Genomic DNA, 17,326 nt, shown 5'->3' with positions numbered 1-17,326 from the left:
GGCCGCTTTTCTTCTGGTTTTTTGAAAGTCAGCCAAAAGCGCGGGCGTGCGGTGCCAGCGCTGCCTCCCGCCTTCCTCCTCCTCCTCCTCCATTCCTCCTCCCGCTCAGAACAAGTCCCATATGTGTATTGGCCCGCCGCCAGGCTCTTAATTACTTCCCTGCCTCTATCTCGCAGCGATGCAGGCAGCAAACAGCAGGGCATATTAATCACAGCCCCGGCTGTTTGTACGCTGCCCAGACAATGCAGCTCGGCCGCGGGAGGGGAACGGCAGCAGCCGCCCTGCTTGTCTTTGCCCATATGAACGCAGCACATAAAGGGGAGGGCGCAGCCAACATAACATCACACGTTATATAAGAGCAGCGTGGAGATCTGCACAAAAATCCACACGGCTCATTTACACACAGCGTTCCAGCGCACTTCACCATTATTCCCCCGCCCCGTTTCCCTTCTCTTCCTCCGCTCTGTCCCAAATCCATACTAATTGCACAGCACGCTGTAAATCTGCCGCTTCCATTCCTGTCAGGTGTTTGTCAGAAGGCTCTCGGTTCGCGCTGGGTCGCACACAACCGATGGCTCTTTAAGGGTTTGGCTCTGTGCTCTGAATTGCTGCCACTTCACCACCACAGCACAATCGCTGCTGCTATTCCTGGCTGCAGAGCTGCTCCGCTGAAGCACTCCTGAAAATAGCCAGGCTCCCCATGAAGACATTTGCTCCCTGCTTCTGTGCAGCGCTGTCTGAATGCTGGATGGGTTCGACTTCATTTTAAAAACAACTGATGAACACCAATGAAATCTCTCTGCTTCACCCAGAAAACGCTCTCAAATGGAATGGGAAGAGGAGCCTAAGAGTCAATCTTGCAACCACCTTAAAGGTCGAAATTTTGTGGTGAATGGTTATATTCTCTTAACAGCAGCAGCTACACCTGCTAGAAATTTTCCTTAGTTAAAATATATTAAACCTGAGGAGAATGTAAGGCATGTTTTTGTAGGCCTTGTAATTTTCCTCAAAAATATAGCAAATCTTTTCCTACAATCTCCTTCAAGTGATGGAGGCAGTGCTTATCAATGGTACCAACTCATGGGGCAGGGAGCAGTAAGGCCATGCAGAACCCAAGGACACCCCAGTGTCCCAACTCCCAACACATCCTGTAGCGCCAGGAGTCACTATGGGCACCCAAAGGCAAAAACTGAAGATGTGAGAGGTTATGACCTCCCAGCTGAGCTAAGCAACGATTCCCACAGACACCAAGTGATGTCTCTTCAACCTACCAGTGAAGCCCATGAACATCAGACTGCAGATCCCCAGCTATTCCATCTCACTTTTTGAGACAGCTTTTGCACTGGCCAGTTTTTCCCAATGTGTACCCCTAATCTTCCTTGCTGAAATCTAAGCCCGTTATTTCTCATCTGATGCACCACAGCCATACAGAACATACCATTTTTGTCCTTGCAGCGGTCAGTTAGGAATTCCTGCATTCTTAACTCCACTGCTTTCTCTAGGCTTAGCCGTCCCAGTTGCCTCACTGCTTGCAAATCTTGTTCCCGAGCTCTTCTCACTCCTAGTGCATTCCTCTACTCTTTCTCCAGTGGGTTCACCTCCAACTGCACAGCATCCCAGCCTGGACTCGATGTCCCACTCCTCAAGGCTGAGCACACGTGCCTCCTGGAGCCAGACCTCAGCACGCTGCGTCTTCCCTTCAGTCTGTGATACTCTCCGTCAGGTTCACCTCCTGTGACCAACTCCAGATCTATTTCTGCAGCACATTTCTCATGTAATCGTATTTCTGTACCCAGCTGTTCCTGTGAAAATAAAGAACCTTCCCCTTTTCTTTGCTTCTTATTTGATTGCACAATTTTGTCACCGCTGTTTTGTCTTCCGGTTGTCTCACATTCTTCTCCGGTTTGGCATCATTCAAAAACTTAATGAAGGCTGCTGTTCACAGCCAAATGACTGATGCAAATACCAGAGAGGACAAATTTTCTATCTCAAAACTTAATTTTGTCAGTTTAGGGCTGATAGCTACTCTGTGCCTGCACCCTTCTGAGCAGCTATCACCGATCTTACAGTAATTTAATCTTATACTTCTCACTTATTTACAACAGCACATATCCATCATGCCAAAGCCTTCTGAGGCACTGTCAAAAGCCAGACACAGACTTTATGACATTATTCCCTCCTGTTTTGCAATGCCTGTTGCTCGGCTCTGACAGCAAACTGCTCTCCTCTGACATGATATGCTCTCAATAAACCCATGCTGGCTCTGCTCTTGCTTCTCTGTGATGTTCTACATGTATTGAAATAGCTGCTTTGGTTATTTTTTCTAGTTCTGTCCTAGAGGACTGCACCGACATATCCATAATTCCTCCTTTTGTGCTTTTAAAAAGTGTTTATTTCATTTTTCTGTTCTGTAGCCCTCAAACACTCAAAGAGCCAGTGAGACAACACTGCTCCAACACATCCTCACTGTATTCTCAGCTGATTTCATCTGTTCCATACAATCTGAAGCACTTAGTAAGCATTCTAACTCACTACAGCCTTAGTTTTAAGCCACATATCACCTTACAGATGAGGGAGAAGACACAAAGTATTCTTGATGCCCTCTATTAACAGGTCTCCCTATTGAACATCACAGCAGTTCCCTTAGCCTTCCTTGTATTATTTAATAAAACGCTGTCTTTTTGTCCATTTTTTCCCCCAATACCCACAAACTGCTTTGCTAAGTTTGTTTCTTGCAGTATTTTTTCCTGAGCTGCATGAATTCACCTCTCCATCACTTTCCACATGACGTTACTTTCTCCCTGCTCCTTCCCCAGGACCACATTCCCATCCCCTGCTCAGTCTGACCTCAGTAGTTGCTTTCTGCCCTTTGCTTATCCTGCAGCTCGGTCTCTCGACATGCTTTGTCAGGAAACTGCCATCTGCACATTACAGAAACCTGCCAGACTCTTTGTCTCTTGATGTTCTTTCCCAACAGACACTTGGACAGTTTATTTATCTGACTACCACTAAATCACAGCCTTCCACAAGAAAACTACAGACAGGGTACAGACCTACTGATTCCAAAGCAAATGTGTTGGCCTTTTGATTCATGATGTTTTTGCACAGCCGTGTTCTTTGAAAAGGAGGGCAGCAAAACATAAAGGTGTTTCAGTTATTCATCCCTTTTACAGATTTCTATTTCTCCTTCTCCCGGTGAAAAATTCCAATCACTGTCAAATAGATTTGAAACAGCAGATTTATTTTTCATGCTCTGCTGCCCGGTGTCAGAGAACATACACAACACAGAAAAATTCATTCCAAAGATTAGTTTGCTGATGAGTTTTAGCCATCATTTTTCATTCATAAGGCCCATATTTATGCTACACTAAGCCTGCTACTTTTCCATTGGCACTGAAGGCATTGTATGGATTTTAGGAAAATTTACATGGGAGACAAAAACCTTTGCTAGCTGTGACTCACTTCCCACAGACCTTCCCATCACTGTATTTCAGAAGATATTAACCACTTGGGACTAAATCCCAGACAGCACCTACTGGCTGGATCCCACCTCCATGCCAACTGCGTGTTTTCCTCCTTGCACCATGTTTTTAAGCTTCCTTTGGCCTAAACATACACTGACAGAAGTGAGCTTGGACAACATGGAGTGAAGCACTGCTGAATGCTGAACAACGCCTTGAGGAGCAAAACAAGAAGGAAGCACAGCCACCATTCCTGCAGCCTGCTCAGGTACCTGTGCATCCTTTTACCATGCTAACTAAATGACATTACCAACAAAAGGATTAATTAAAAAAAAAATGGTGGTTTCTGTTTTCTCAACTAACATCAGAACATAAAATTTCACCACTCTAATAGAAAAACTTTTACATAACTGCAGTGTGATTAACTTGTGAATGGGTTGCACAAGGAACTGTTCTGCAAATTACAACCAACACCTCGTCGAGTGATGCAAAACCAAAAGTATTTGTAAATAAGCATCACGTATTTGCTATACACAGTTGTCTTTCACAGAAGTAAGGATGAAGAAAGAAGAAACAGCCAAATCTGGAGCTTACATCCTCTGAGTAAACTTCTTCCTCACATCTCAGCTACACCTCCCCTTTCTGTTTAAACCCATCACCCCTGTTCTATCACCACACACTGCAGCCAAGACTCCCTCCCCAGCTCTCCCGCAGGCCTTTATCTGATCCTTTACAAAGGATCCAGAAAAAGAAAACCAATTTTTGAAAAATGTTTCTTTTTATTCCAGTAACTTGCCAACGAGAAGCAAAGACAGTTTTGCCAACAGAGATATTCTGCTAACAAAATTACAGAATGTGGGTCCATAAAGTTCAGCTAATCATTTCCATAGAGGCAGTTTTCACATGTGCACTTTTCATTAAAAACCAAACTCTTTGCCAAGCCTCCCGGAAACCAAGCTGAATCTAATTTCAAACTTGAAACGATCCTTTATTCACATGCTCCAAAACTAGTGCACACACACGCCTTACCTGCAGTGAGCACCAAGTACAAAAAGCTGAACTGAGCTCAAACTCATGCTTAGTTTGAAGATCCCTTTGCTTTGCCTGATCTGACGATACAGCTGTATACCAAAGCTTGTCTGTGCTTCCCAACTACACAGACTGCTTTTAGGCAGGATGGTACCTTTCCCTAAAACACCTCTCCAAATTTCATGTGACTGCTTTACATGATCGCTGTTAGACGGAATTCTGGAGCAACCCACAGTTAAAGCACAGGATGTCACATCAGAGCAGGATGGAACTGGATCCATCAGACATGGATCTGCACAGTAATGGTTGGTTCTTTCCTCCTGCTTCCTCAAAGTTACATAAAGGCAAAGCTAACACCAACATGCCAACAAGAAGAATTACCCTGCCTCGTGACGGCATCTGGCAGCTCCCAGCTGCCCACAGTACTTACTGGACATGCACACACCGTGCTACAGGAAGGAATACACAAACTGCAGCTAAAGAAATGTTAGAACAGGAAATAAGTCTTCTCACTTCAGAGGAGAAAAAAGAAAAGAAGAAAAAACTTTAATGTAGAATCCAGCATCAGATCCTGCTAGGAAAATACATTAACAGCTCTCAAATTCTCACCTCCCAGACAACAACAGAGCACAACTCTTCAGCTTTCACAATGCTTCTTGTGGGTTGCATCTCATTTTGACTGCTCTATGAATTACTTGCTTTCATTTCTTTTAAGACTCTGCAAACATATGTTATGGATCAGTTCCACAAATCCTCTGCTTGCCAGCACAAAAGCAGCGCAGAAGTTTCACTGCAGCTCCCAACTCCTGCAGGACACAGCATTTTCCTCTGGAGGAGATGGATGTTGGTCTGATGCTGCTGAACTGCAGAAAAGTGAAAGGCATCTTCAAGAGAACCTGATTACTTCTTTTGATCTTTGCTCTTACCACCATCAAACGCACGGGGGTTGCCTGGAGATTCCTTTACAAACTTCATCACTTGCAAAGAAACAAAGGAGGGTGCATCACTTGTTGTTTTCATTCTCCCATGACAGCTTCCAGAAATTACCTTAACTTCATTAGGTAACATGGCGAAAGGGCCATTCCAGTGATGGCTCGTACCTTCACAAGGGAGATAGCTGCTCACCACATACAGAGCTAGCTGACCGAGTGGGGAGGAAAGAGATAAAAAGCAGCAGCACCTTTAAGTAGAAATAGCAGAGCGGATATTAGAATACTGCCCGTAAATTGCACCAATAGCTTTCCCTGCTGTAATCTTGGAAAGGATTACAGAAGCAGTATGAGGAGAACAGGCTTTGTTGCTTCAGATAAAAGTTCTGGAAGAATTACTACGCTACAGAAAATGCTCTTACCGAACACAGTTTCATAATAGTTAACAATGAATTAAAGACTGTTTCAAAGGATAAGATATCTCAAATATTTTATGCCATTTGAAATGTTTCAGTATCTTCTCCTAGCAGTTTGCTTAGTTAATGTTTCACAGATTACCTTAAAAGGGAAACAAAAAATCAGCACTCTCATCCACTTTACTGATATTTCCAAATGATAAATCTGACAAAGAATATATTAGTGGTCATTAATTTCCACTTCCCTTACATTGGCAGAACATCCTTTTTAATTCACGACGTTGCAGTTAGAGTTCTGATAAGTGTCTTGGATAGGCCAAGGCAGCAGATAACAGAGACTGATGATAAGAGAATAAAGAGATAAAATAGGGCAATTTTCACAGTGAAGAGGCTGGCAGTGCCTCTCTAACAGCTTTCCCTGTATCTCCATAGCTATAAATAGGTCCTGGAAAGAACGTGGTTGCATAATTTCAAGTTAACTCTGAAGGAATACGACGCTGTAAAAATAAAAACTACAGGCATGAATTTATATTCAGCAGCATCTTTTGGATACAAGATGCTAGCTTACAGCAGTCCTGGCTCTCTGATTAATACCAGGTCATCCATCAAAAGAAATCCACTACTGCTCAATGTAAGCATAAAAAAGCCACATACGGAGACTTGCTTGGACTGAATCCAGCGCATGTCTAACAAGCTCTGCTCAGGCAATCAGGCTCTGAGGGCCCTCAGCAATGGATGTTCCACTGACTGCCTCTCAGAGAAGCAGCAATGCTTGTGAAGCGCCCTCCCTGCTACAATGCAGGTGATACTCAGGTAGACCAAATTCCCATTCCCAGTGCATCAGACATCTGTGCTCACCTGCACCTTTCATTATGTTGTTCCTTCCCTTCCTCTGAAAACTTTTACTTCCAAAGCCTTCAGTAAATGAAACATCCGAGGAGCCAGAGACAGACAAAGGAACACAGTGTCAGTGACAACAAAACATGCAGGAAAGCTTCCAGCTGACAAACGCACTCAAGAATGCTCACTTTAAAAAATCTTCACTTTCATATTCACAAAAATGTGAGCCAGTTTTAATTGAATTTCATGCAAAACTCGTAGTTAACAGCTGGAGTTTTTCACAATATCAAATCCTAAAATATTTCCAATCCTAACAGCTGAAATGAAAAGGTTTAGGCCTTCCCTGAATACTCCTCACTTCTTTTGTCTTTGTGTTCATCTCAGCATGGAGAAGCAGCCATTCAGACAGACCAATTTGAATAAGACAGTCAAGATGAAAAGAATTTCGTGGCTACAAAGGTCTCTTGGGAATGAGACACTACTCCTATCCCAGCCTTGCAAAGAAGCCAGGTGCACAGCTGCTGGTGCTATAACTGAGCTGCATTTTTCCCTCCTGTAACTGCTCCCAGTGGATGAACTGATGCTCCACCTGCTGGAAAGAGACGTAAACGAGCTCTGAATTCAGCAAGTGTTTTCTAAGAGGAAGATGGAGCCACTTATGTCTCACAACATGAAACCCTGCTGTCAGCAGAGGGAAAAAGACCCAACAAAACAAAAGTGAGCCAAGCACGTAGCTTTTGTGAGAATTCCTTCCCTGCTCCAGGAACTGCTGCAGAACTTCTCAGGTGCCCTGTAAAGCTTTTGGTTTGACTTATAGAAAACAACCTGACAGTTCTGCCCTGTGCACTCATCACAGCCTGCTGACAACAGATCAGTGTTTCCCAGTCATACTTCTACAAAGAATTTGATGTCAATGAACACATTCAGTGCAATATGAAATATAACAGGATGCAGAAATGCTACTGCATTCCTCCCCTTGTACTACTTGTTACTGCATTCTGAACTGACCCAAAAGTTGACACAGAAGTAGCAGAAACACAAGAAAACAAACTAATTCAACAGTATAAACATCTGCTGACAGTTGCCAGGCTGAGAAACAGCAGAATTAAGTGTTCATTTTATACAGCAAGTTGAAATAGGAGTCAGGAAAAGAAGTCTAAAACCTCACAGTGCAAATGCATCTGGCAAGATCAAAGGCAGAGAGCAAGCACTGCCCTCCTACCAGGCAAGTTCTTTCATGGATTACGTTGTGATTTAGAGTGGACTTTGTTCCGTCAGACGTGGTGTGTTCCTTCAAGATCAAAGAAAGAAATTTGGGATACATCTCTGCCGATGCTCGGAGCGGTGCCACCGAGCCAGCACTGATCCTCAGCCAGCCTGAGCCACTCGGGTTCCTCACCCTGTCTCCACCGTATCAACAGCTACATCTCCAAAAAACACAACAAACAGGTACATATCAAACTAGCACAGAAGATGAGTGTGGCAGTTAGGAAACATCTCCATTTCGAACAGAAGCCATGTACGCCTGCCACCTTCCCTGCTGAATGTGACTTGTACAGAGGATGAGAACACTGCTGGAAGCTGTAGGAACCGACCACCTTTTGTGTCACTAAAGCCAAATAGTCCAGCATTCAGGAACAGAACCTCTTCCTCACTCTAAAAATTAAACAATTGCAACCACTTTATGTAAATACACAGTCATTTTGTTTTTGGTTTGTGCTTCCAGGGAGTAGTGGAATCATATTTTCAAGTGCATCCATAAAGCTGCATTTCTGAAAGAGATTATTTCCTTATCTGACCAAAACTTCTAAGGACAATACTGAATCATTTTCACTGCTGGAGTTCAGCATCACAGGCAGCAAAACTTGTGAAACATTCCCTAATGCCCAGAGGGGAAAACTGCAGACAGCTCAGATCAAAATTTTGTGATGTCTGACACCATTAGTGAGTGATAATGAGCAGCTCTCGAGATCATGCAGAAATTACTAATATTCAATTCTAAAAACAAAACAAAAAAAAACCACAAAAAAAAAACCTCCTTGTGGCTTAGTTCAGATAAGTTTCTCTATGCCATGGACAACTGCAGCTCAGAGTGCTCCTGCTTTGCCTAACACTGCACACACAGCAGTGATGACAAATCCGTACCACCTTCTGACAGAGCTCCTCTCCATCTGGCAGCTACCTGGTCCCCAGCACAGAGGGACAATTGAGCAGAGAGTGCCTCTTGTTTCCTTGTCAGCAGCTGCAGAGAAGAGAAAGGCAGCTGAGAGCCTTTTTGCTTACAGTGCTCCTGTCAATGGCCAAAAGGAGGTTGAGGCATCTGCCAGAGGAGAGAACCAAGTGGCAGAAAAGGCCTGGGACACTGAACCACCTTTCCCAAAAAGCTACTCTCCCTACATGAAAATAATATTGAGAGCATAAGCATATAGAGGCACCGAAGTGTCCCAGCACAACACATAAGCACAGTTCCCAATTTTTATTTACATACGCAAAACTCTTTAAAGATCATTAGAATTGCCAAGGGGATATTCAAAAGCTTGGAAAAACCCAAATTAACAGTGCTTGTGAGGGTCGGTCACCAGAAATATTGTCATGTTGTGGAGAACACAGCCAGTACAAGGACCAAAAATTGGAAAAAGACCCCATAGGTCTGAGCATCCAAAGTAAACCTACAGAACTGGGTATGAGGGATGAGAACATTCATTCGTAACTGCGAAAGAAAAAAAGAGGATCAGCACACGCTTCACTTCAAATCCTGACCTTCTCAGACACATCACGCGCCCTTCAGCTCCCACACCACAGCGATGGCGGGTCCCGGCTCTCGGCTCTTACCTGCTTGGGTCTTACTGGGGTGATGCTGTCCTCCCGCCCCTGGCTGTGGGGGAGGACTCGCCCCTGCTGGCCCAGTGCCTTGCGCCGGGCTGCTGCTCAGAGTCCCGGTGGGCAGCGGCTGCCCTCTCTTTAAGAGCTGCTTCTGTTCTTGCTGGCGGAAGCGTGGAGGCACCTCGCGGGGCAGGTAGCGGGACGCGGCTGGCTGCTGCCCGTTAGCAGATGCACGCTTGCCATTGCTGCTGTTGGTGATAGTGCTGGTGGAAGTACTGGTACCGGTACCGGCAGGTTGGGGCTGGCTTAAACTGGTCTTAATAGGTTCTGGCACTGTGGAAGAAAATAATAATAATATCATCATTTAACATCGGGGAAAAATAGTTTTTCTAAGATTTGGGATGACCTCATGGCAGCCTTTCAGTACTTAAAGGGAGCCTGCAAACAGGAGGGGAATCAACTCTTTGAAAGGGTTGATAACTGCATGACAAGGGGAAATGGTTTGAAGTTGAGAGAGGGAAGATTGAGGTTGGATGTCAGGGGGAAGTTCTTTACTGTGAGAACGGTGAGGTGCTGGAACAGAGAGGCTGTGGATGCCCCATCCGTAGAGGTGTTTGAGGCCAGACTGGATGGGGCCCTGGGCAGCCTGGTCTAGCATTAAATGTGGAGGTTGGTGGCCCTGCATGTGGCAGGGGTTGGAGATTCATGATCCTTGAGGTTCCTAAATCGATTACTGAATGAGACCCGGGCTCATAGGGCTCTTTTTTTTACAGCTGAGAGGGATGGTGATGGTGAAGCAGCAGCATGCTGGGAAATGCGAAGTTTAGAACGTGAATTGAAAAGAAGTGTGCACTACAGCAGGGGGAATTCTAGGTAGTAAAACCAAGACTGATCTTCAGGATTAATTTTCTTTACTTCTGCTTTACTCCATGTAGATTCAGACAGATTGCACAAACTCTGTGACTATACTGATGCGTCAATCTGTTCTATTCAAGAATTATAATGGCAAGTACAAAATATGTCATCATACTTAAAGATGCGGGGTGCATGTTTTCAAAAGGTACGATTAAAAATCTGATCATAATTATTTCCTTTAATTAGAAAGAGTGACTAAGCAGCACAACTCCCATGCCTCAACAGCTCTATTTCTGGAGGATCCTCCCTCATCCTGTCTCACAGAAGACCATCAGGGTCTGCACCATCCTGAGGAGCAGGAGCATCACCCCTGCGTGCTGCTATGCAGCACAACACCTGCTTCTCTGCAACAACACTTCCCATTTCTAACCTGACACTGACAAATCCAACCACATCTCAGCACTTTATTCGAGCTGCACACGTGCACCAATGCAGGTGACTGTGCACAAGGACAAGCAGCCTGCAGCATCGCTTCCCCACGTATCACAAGTGACCAAAGGCAGGCCATCTCATCTACACTGAGCAACGCTCAGCTTATATTTGCAAAATGGATTCAGAAGTGTAAAACATGAATGTTATTTCTAACAGTCAGCACTACTTCTCCAAGACAAATTCTTTCCCATCGTTACTTGCAGTGCCAACTCCTCGTGGTGCAACCACAGGCTGAGCAGTGCAGGGGGCAGGCTGAAATGAGGCACTCATGAGCCAGGTTTACATTGCAGAGAAATAAATGTATGCAGCTGTTTGTAGGTACTTCAGCACAAGATTAACACAAGCTTTTCTGCAATCTTTTAAGCTTTAAACCTCTAAACATGCTACATAGTGTCTTAACTACTCCATTTCCACAGTTTTAACCTCTACTTTACCACCAGGACAACATACAATGTCCAATAAGCACCACTGGAACTAAAACAGCATTTAGTTTTAAAAACGAGGATAAATTCTGGTTATTCTCTACTTGTGCAAGGCACGTTGCCTGTTGCAGTGCTGGAACCTTTTACTCCTTGCTGTAACAAATTTCTGGGTGGGTTAAAGCAGGTGGAGAAGGGCAGAGATGCAACAAGTACTGATGGAGCAGAGCTCCTTTAACACATCACCTCTGCAGCACCCACTGCCCTTTGGTTTTACACTTTGAGCTGCGAGGTTGCAAACATTAACCCTCTGAAGTACCTATGGGCACTATGAACTCTATGAAGTATCACTGCCTGCCAGCACAGCCGGCCCTCAGACAACTGTGCCAGGAACCAAAGCTGGCGTGTGGTTCAGGACCCAAATCCCTGCTTCCCCAATGCCCGCTCCTGCTTTGTTTGCCTTGCTTTGATGAATCAAAGGGATAACTGATAGAGAACTGCTTTTTATGTCGTTGAACAAAGCAACATCCCCGTTTCATTTGGGAGATGGAGAACGCAAACAGAGAAATGAGAGCTGGGGGCTATTTGTTTATGTATTCTGAGACATCAGTGTTTACCAACACCGAAATCTCACGTGCTCAGTCCTCCTGAAAGACAAATGTGTGATCCCAGGATGCTGGGGAGAAAACAGCCCCATGGCAAAGGTGGGAGAGCAGTGCCTGCTCTGCTCTTCTGTCAGCGGAATTAAAACCATTACGTGGCACAACGCCAACAGCAGAGCCCGAATTCGCCTGGCCGTGGATTTTCTTAAGGAATATTAATGAATTGGAAACACATTTGGAAGATGGAGAAGGACTGGTTTTTATGAAGTATTATATTCTTAGTGCGATAGGGAGAAATGCCAGCTGATAACTCCAAATAGGCACGTATATAAAACACATCTCCAATCCAAGCCACAGAAGACGTGCCAATTTTTGCTTTAATGTGAACTGAAGTTGTTTCACCACAGAGGTGTGGCCAGAGAAACCCAGTTTCAGCCTCACAATGTTTCCCTCTCAATATCTGAATGGAGATGAGAGAACAAAGACAATCCAAGTACCAAGCAAGCCCTACGTTACAGAACGACATCTCTGCCTGTTAATGGCACTGGTTTTTCTAAGCAGCTCAGCAAAGTGCTTTCGCTCCATGCACCAAAATCTCTGTCAGCCTGGTGAGATGGAAGGCACCCCTGCAAGAGCCCCATGCACACAATGGTGGTCGCTGGAAAGGAACTGCTGGATGACCCCAGCAGCAGGAAATAAAGCACCAACAATGCAGAAAAGGCTCTGTTCCATATTCCAGCCTCAGATCAGCCTGTTCACATGATATAATATATGAAGAGTATCTGTTACAAAGACAATGCAATGACTGTACTCCTCCAAAAAACTCCGCTCGTATTTATAAGCCATCTCTCCAGCAATGTTTAAGCAGCAATTTCCATTCGACATGCATTGAGAAACACCGACTGCTCAAAGCACCCATACAGATTTACTAATTATTAATTGCCGTGAGGCGTTTGCTGCTCTGAGAGCTCCCTACAAACACAGACGCCTCCCTTCCTGCAGGCTGTGCTGAGGAGGGCTGCCCCGTGCCCAACACAGCCCCGTGCACACAGTGCTGTGCATGCAGGCATCTCGGCACCCCGCAGGGCCGCCCCTCTGCTGCTCACCTGGCAGCAATGCACTGCAACCACTGATGTGACGGGCAGCTGCTGGGAAGCTGGGAACTGCAAGGCAGCCCTCAATCCAAGGCTGGGTTGGTCGGAAGGCTAAAAACGTTATTTTGAGGAGATGGCAGAAAGGAGTGAAAGCAAAGTCATTTCTTTTTTCCCGCCCCCATTAGAAGCACACAGTCAAAGAGCCAAAAGACCGAGCTATAGAAACAATCTTGCCAAAATACAGTGAAAGGCATCAAATGAAAGCCTCCGAATCGCTTGCTGTCCCCATGTTTGTGATGGCTATCTGCTCATTCTGCAGCCGGAGAGCTGTACATACGCTAAACAATGGGCTTGCTTGTAATAATTATCAGTACTTAATGGTATCTAAACTTCTTAATCCAATTTTACCCAAACAAATCCAATAATTACTCCGCATGCTTTCTGATGATTACAATCTCGGGAATCCCGACCGCATAAAAAATTGTTATGTGCAATTGTAGGTGGATTTTATTAATATAATGAATAGGATCAGTCTAACAGATTTCAATTACAACAATAGCTTTTAAGTACGTTTCTGTGACATAGGAAAGAACATGCATAAATGAAAGAAACTGGTTAAGCCACATAATACTGATTTACGGCAGCTTTTTCCTTTCATTCCCCTCATTAACATCTCTCTGCATTTCTGAATCCCGCTCTCCAGCTCCATCAAACTTGCATTTCTAAGGGCTTCCAGGAGCAGACATTCCAGAAGAGAAACGGTTAAGCCAGAAATGCATTCTTGGCTGCTACTGTGACAGGATTTATTTACAGCTTCTATTAAACACAGCAGCTCCATTACAAAGTGCTGCATGTGAGAAGAATTTTTGATTATACAATGCCAATGCCTCACTGCGTTAAACATATCATGCCAGCGTATTTTTTTTTTTTTTCCTTCAGCAATTCGTTCAGGTCATTGTTTGATGGGTTTATGAATTCATTACAGGAAACAGATGGATCCCATAATTCAGAGCTATTCTCCCAGCCAATCATGTGGGCAATTTTTTTTTTCCTCATCTCGCTCCCCCCTCCAAATCAACCTTAATGAAGCCACTTCCTCCATGCCCCATTCCCTGCACACAGCCGCTGCTGTGAGCTCTGCTGCTTGTCGGAGCAGCACCCAAACAGAGATGCACGGAGCACAGCGTCGAGCAGCAGAGCAGGCAGCCCTGCTCAAGTCAGACAGAAAGGCACAACTTACCCAACTGGGGGGGAGGCAAACAGAAAGCACTGAATGGTGCTGGGCAGAAACGGGCGTCCGACTGGTGAGAAATCCATTTTTACCTGATTCAAAAGGTCTTTTTTATGTTCTTTTCAGAAGGAAAAAAAAAAAATGTTGCCCCCCAATCTACTTTCAAAGGATGAATTTTCATTTAGCAAATTACCTCCTTTGTCTACTAAGCACTGGCATTTTTCATCCACAGTGACATCTACTGGCAAAAGCAAAGGTATTTCAGAAAACTTGCAGAAAACCTAATGCTTCTTAACATTTCTACACAAAAGTGGGCACTTTCATGCTGTGCTCTTCCCCTCCCCCAGCACACAAACTTCTGGAAAAAAAAAGAAACAAGACAAACTGCAGATCATGGCCCAATGCCAAAAGAAACAGCAGAACCTGCAAAAAGGCCAGAAGCAGAAGCTGCAGTCTGACAATCGAGCTCACAGCCGGGGTAAAAGGAAAAAGGTACCGCCTTATTAAGGCTCAGAACTTTAAGATCATTTCAGTTTAGTACTACTTCCGGAACACAACACTTATTACATGCTAAGGAGAAATGAATGAAGTCTTCCAGGTGTAATTTCATCCCCCCTCCCATTTTGTCTCCCTGCTGATTGTTGCACACCTCCTCCCACTTCACAGCATTCCTTCTCCCCTTCCTTCTGGGTTTAGCAGTGCTCCATTCCTCCTTTCTTATTCCTTCATCAGTTTTTTTGTTTAAAACAGGAAATTCTAGAGTCAGGATGGAAATTAACATGGAGAACATCTCTACCAACTGTTAGGGTTTCATCCTCAGTAACTCAGCTGTGCTCAGCATGCTGGTAGCATGTTACCAAGGAAGCTCCATAGAGAGAACAGCTGTCCCAGCCCTCTCCCTGCTTTAGGCAGACGACCACCAGGCTGGGTATCAGGAAACATTTCTTCCCAAGGATGCACTGCCAGGGTGTTCCAGAACCATGGAGATGTGGCACAGCAGGTTGGGGATCTTAAAGGTCTTTTCCAACATTGGTGATTCCATGACGCAGCGGTGCTGAGCCTCCAGAAAGCAGCTGCAGCTCTACCATGGCTTGTATACTAAGCACAACGGAACAAAAATGACTGTGAAGTTACACAAGTCCCTCTTGCACACAGCATGCTTTACTAGAACAGACAGAGCTTACAATCCTGGAAAAGACAAAGAAATCAAAGCTCTGAACACACTGCTGACGGAGCTCTCCAGCCTTAAGGAACGGCGTTTGGCTTTGCTGAGGTCTCTGCTTTGGATGAATTCAAAAGCTCTGCAGCTCCGATTCTTTGCAGCCTGATCTGTTCATCTGAGCGCATTTCACAGGCTCCATCAAGATAGGAGCATAATTTATTCTAAAGCTATATTCAGACACAGAATCGTTGCGTCAAGTTAGCAGATAACTACCCACCATAAATTGATAGATATTAAATGCTGAAATGTATTTGTTATCTATTCAGTGGATTTCAATTCAGTCAAAAATTAATTCCTAATATAGATGCTGGAAAACCTCCTTTGAAAATATGTCATCCAGAAAGATTTTACAACCATCTGTGGGAAATCAATATTTTATGAGGGAATCATAATAACTTATAGGGCCCACAGTGACAAGCCGGTCGCAAATCACCTTCCCAAGAGTGAACTTCCATATTACTTCTTATAAATTAAAGGTTTTATTTTAATCTTCATTCCTGGATCTGCTAGAACCATATAAATATTAAAGCAAGCTGGAAAGCATATTCCATTTGGTTGTATTTTGTGAGTTTTGAAGAACTAAACAGTCTTTTCTTAAAGATATATTGGCATTAGCAGTACTGTGGGTTGTTCCACACCTCTGGCACGCAGGGCGACCTGCACAGATCCACTGTGCTCATGTTAAGGATGTGCTGTGAGGGCTGAGCAGATGGGACAGGGAAGAAATGGCACCCATCAGCCTCTGTCCTGCACCCAGCTGCACATCTCAATGGTGTTTGTGCCTCGTGTGGTCAGAATCCAACGCAAGTTTCTTAAGCTTTAAGTGGGAAGACCAACACGACCCAACCTCATCAGCCTCGTTCCCTTAGGAAAACAGCCGAAAAGCACAATTCAATGAGAGCATTTTTCCCCACAGTTGCACATAAAATGCCTCCAAAAAGATGAATTTCTGCTGTTTTTGTAGAAGTTAATATTGATAAACTTTGTACCGGTGAAGAGTGGGGCAATCTTTTTGGAAACTGAACTCTAACAATTAAATAAATGATGGCTTCACCCTTCCTTCTGGTGTGTCACCATCAACCCCAACTGCACGTCTCAACTTTGTAATGGCTTCTGACATGGAATTATTATGTGATGCTGTCATAAGCAAATTGGAGAAATGTGAGCTAAATGCAAAATTGGCTGAAATATTCTCTGGGAGAATCAATGGTTTGCTGTCAAAACGAAAGCGTATTTCAGACAAGATTCCATCGGGACTTGATCTGAGCCTACGCTGCTCAACATTTCCATTAACAACGGCATGATGGACTAGAGAATATCCTTATTAAATCTGCAAATGGCAGTAAGCTAGGGAGAAACAACATGGGGGTGATGAGATTGCTGTGGGACAGGATCAGAATTCTGATAAACTGCCGAGAAATCAGTGATAAACTGGAGAAGCGCTGTGAAAGAAAGCAGCTGCAATTTGGTAAGGAGAGCCACATTATCAAGCAGGAAGATTTAAATGCAGAACAGCGGGCATCTGACCCGTAGCAGATCTGCAGAAAAATACATTTAGGCAGATCACAGACTAAACTGAAGTTAAAAGGTCAGGCTTGTAGGAAAACAAGCATTGTAACTGCATAAATACCAAGCTACAAGGCTCAAAGTAACCCTTCCACATCTGTGGCACGTTACAGCCCTCACTAAGCAGTGCCAGTACTCGTGGTCAACCATCTCCATTCAAAGGAGAGCTCCAAGGTCTGGAAGTGGCACAAAGAAACAGTCTGAAACCTGGAGACACCGACTGCCATGGCACTGCATGAGGGCAGCTGCTCAGTTTAGCAGACTCTGTGCACACACTGCAAAAAATAAATACAGAGAAGAAATAACTTGTTCCATCACATGGTGAATAGGACAAGACTTGTTGGGCT

General features: G+C 44.4%; 1 protein-coding gene across 2 annotated transcripts in view; it reads right to left on the bottom strand.

Annotated features, from left to right (window-relative positions):
- TNRC6C (trinucleotide repeat containing adaptor 6C) overlaps window positions 1–17,326 on the bottom strand; it is a 70,432-nt gene that overhangs the window by 38,746 nt on the left and 14,360 nt on the right. For both annotated transcript variants that reach the window (XM_042833250.1, XM_042833251.1), the window contains exon 3: window positions 9,508–9,831. The gene's annotated coding sequence lies outside the window, so the exon portion shown is untranslated. The remainder of the gene's footprint in view (window positions 1–9,507; window positions 9,832–17,326) is intronic.

This window comes from Centrocercus urophasianus, unplaced genomic scaffold (genome assembly GCF_019232065.1).
Source record: "Centrocercus urophasianus isolate 14NV4802_14NV808 unplaced genomic scaffold, USGS_Curo_1.0 seq_41, whole genome shotgun sequence".
Lineage (NCBI taxonomy): Eukaryota > Metazoa > Chordata > Aves > Galliformes > Phasianidae > Centrocercus > Centrocercus urophasianus.
The sequence above is the reverse complement of the archived record's forward strand: the minus strand, read 5'-3'. Positions and strand labels throughout refer to the sequence as shown.